This window comes from Buceros rhinoceros, unplaced genomic scaffold, assembly GCF_000710305.1.
Source record: "Buceros rhinoceros silvestris isolate BGI_N320 unplaced genomic scaffold, ASM71030v1 scaffold29024, whole genome shotgun sequence".
Classification (NCBI taxonomy): Eukaryota; Metazoa; Chordata; class Aves; order Bucerotiformes; family Bucerotidae; genus Buceros; species Buceros rhinoceros.
Genome location: NW_010407017.1, coordinates 1 through 3,232, shown reverse-complemented (window position 1 = coordinate 3,232; position 3,232 = coordinate 1). Strand labels below are relative to the sequence as shown.

General features: G+C 43.6%; 1 pseudogene; it reads right to left on the bottom strand.

Annotated features, from left to right (window-relative positions):
- Positions 1-2,425: 2,425 nt before the first annotated feature.
- Positions 2,426-2,767, bottom strand: LOC104491864 (annotated as a pseudogene).
- Between the last annotated feature and the right edge of the window lie 465 nt (positions 2,768-3,232).

Below are 3,232 nucleotides of genomic sequence, written 5' to 3'. Positions count from 1 at the left end.
TGGGCAGGGAGGGGAGGAAAGGGGGGGCAGGTAGTTTACATTTCCCGAGGCTATAGAAGTTATCAGACAAAAAGCCCTTTCAGTTTGTCCCTTTGAGTGGATCTGTGATTTCAGGATCCCTTCTATTTTTAAACTGTGACAGTACTGATTGTGTTCTAATGGGGGAAAAATCATGAAAAAGCATCACTGTTCTGTAAAGTTATGCTTTGGCCCTTTGTTACCATGTCTAGATAATATTTTATCAGTTATTGAGAAGGGTGGGTTAAATTTTGTGTGTAGAGGTATTCATTCAGGATAGGTTTAACGGCAACATATTATAGAACAGTTAAGTTGATGTGGAAGGACTTTTTCACGTAAATGTGGTGCTACAAACTGAAGTGTATACGTTTCATCACAAGGCGCCTCTTTACAAGAAGGACATTGAGGTGCTGGACGGTGTCCAAAGAAGGGCAACGAAGCTGGTACAGAGTCTAGAGAACAAATCCTGTGAGGAGCATTTGAGGAAACTGGGGTTGTTCAGTCTGGAGAAAAGGAGACTGAGGGGTGACCTTATCGCTCTCTACAGCTACCTGAAAGGAGGCTGTAGCGAGGCGGGGTTAGTCTGTTCTCCCAAGTAACAAGCGACAGGATGAAAGAAAATGGCCTGAAGTTGCCCTAGGGGAGGTTAAGGCTGGATATTAGGAAAAATTTATTTATAGCAAGGGTTGTAAAGCATTCAAACAGGCTGCCCAGAGAGGTGGTGGAGTCCCCATCCCCGGGGGTGCGTAAAAGACATAGAGGTGTGGTTTTGAGGGACCTGGTTTAGTGGTGACCTGGCAGTGCTGGGTTAACGGTTGGGCTTGATGATCTTAAAGGTCTCTTCCAACTAAAAAGATTCTGTGGTTCTGTAGCATACTGTCTTAATTTGCTATAGTTTTTTTTTAAATTCTGTTCTGGAATTAATGTGTAAAGGCTTGCTATTGCCAACAGTTCTACTGCAGCGATTATGTAGCTGTATCTCAAAGATTATTTCTGTTCTACTTAGAGTCATTTAGTTCTTGGAGAAGAGGTGGGGCAGAAACACCAGCCAACCCTAGTACATACAGAGTTATCATTCTGGAACAAGTTTGTGCTAGTAGATCCCAGGTCCACAGAGTTAATCGTGGAGCAAACATCCACGGTCAACTTTCAAAGAGAAAAGTTCTAAATTCCTAAATTCCTGCCTCAGCAGTTACACAGCATCAGAAATTAGTAGTAACAGGAATTGTCTCCAGGGTCTAAGTGCTTAAGTCACTATTGTTCAAACTGACACCTTTCCTGACTTCTTTCTAACACAGTAAGAAAGGGCCTCCGCCAGCCTGCCAACATGACTCTTGCGCATTAAGTAGATGTAGTTAAAATTTTTAAGAATTTACCTTAATTTTGAGAAGATGCTCATTTACAGTGGAAATCAATCATTAAATGTAGAAGACTTTCAAAATCAGATTAATCTTCTAGGTAACAAGAGAAGTGTAGCACCTTGAATTGGCGTTCAGCACACAGCTATCAGGTAAGAAAAGCTTACTCAGCATATATCAACACGTATATGGGAGTGAAACACAATAGACTCATGTTACCACTGCTTCCTGCAAAGCTGTTTCATACATGAAGTTTTAGTTCAATTTGTTGGTTGAGAAAGTGGTTGAGAATATATTACCCACGCAGTACAAACCCCAAATCCTTCAAGCAACTACTTAAAGGAAAACAAAGTCCTCATTTGAACTTTAAATGGGTTGGAAGGATTTAAGTTTCATTTCTACTGAGATTACTCTTCTAATGTTTGTTTTTATGAATCCATATCATTACATATCCTCCAGGACTCCCGTTCTTGGCAGGCCTCAGCCGCCCCGTGCCCGGGTCTGTGATGTCCGGAGGTAGAGCAGCGACTCTTTCACGGGCACCCCCTTGCCGTGTAGAATGAGCTTGCGTGCCCTTGTGAGGCTGAGAGCTGTGCTGGTGGTGGCATGTGCCTCCGGTGGGGTCTCCCAGGCCAGACAGGTCTCAGCTGAAGGGTCAGACACAGTGTGTCCACGGGCAGGATGGGCTCACTAGCCTTCGGGCACCATCCTAGGAGAAGGACAACTCTGACCCCAAACCCGGGCAGATGGAGCTCGTTTAGCCCTGTAAGGCTCATCCATCATCTAAGGGAAGGACACTCTAACCAAACCTACGACCCGAGGACTTGGCTGTCACCGTCCAAGCTCGCCAGGCCCTGGCAGATGAACCTCAGGTGTAAAGGGTGGAGCCAGTTCCACACACGCTGCGCCTCACCTAAAAAACCCACCGCGCAGGGCCGAAGGGTGCACTCATCGCTTGCAGTGAGCGTGGGAAAAGCCCTTCCCAGATCTTCGTTCGCGAAGCCAAGCCATGATGATGATACCGTCACATGCAAAGTCATTAGCACCAGTTATTGATTGTTGTCACTGTAGTACTGCCGTTTCAGAGCTTTGTATCTTCTGAGCAAGTACCAAGCATCCAATTCATTTGTAACATTCTCACAATTGGTTCCTTAATTTTTTCAGGATCTTTCATATCTTTTATAGAAAAACTGCTTTCAAACAGCTTCTGAAGTAGACTGCTCCTTTGAGATACTCCAAAATTACAGCAGTTTGAAGGAAAAAAATTTTTTTTGTTGTTTTTTATAAGTGAAGAGTTCAGTGGAAAGGTTTTGTCTGGTTAAGGAAAGTGCTCCTGGCATTTAAGAGTTTTTCTATAGATTCAACACTTCACCTCTTAAAGAATTGGCCATTCTCACATTTCAGTGAACTCTTCATTCTTGTCTGATTTTGTTTTACCTGAAGAATAATCAGTCTGACATTAGCCTTCTGTGGGAGTCAGTAAATCCCAGGCCAGCCTCTACAGGAATTGCACAGTTTCGTACCGGACTTCTTTATCTGACTGAGCTCTGTTTGCTCTAACTCTGGTATTTTCTGGTCTACTCTGTCTCTTCTGCTTTTGCAGCTTTTCTTCTACCCTATCTGTTCTTCTCTCAAAGAGAAAACAAGAAACCCGGAGAACCTTTCAACTGCTGGAACACTGGTTTATCTGTGCTGTTCGTCAGCTGCTTTCTTGCATGCTCAGAGTTCCTACCTGGCTGCTAGCCTTGGCAACGTCTTTGTCTGTGGTCTGCTAAAGAAACGTTGTGTTTCTATACACGAGTGTATAAATACATACAGTGGAGCGTGTGTATATATATATATATATATATGTAAAG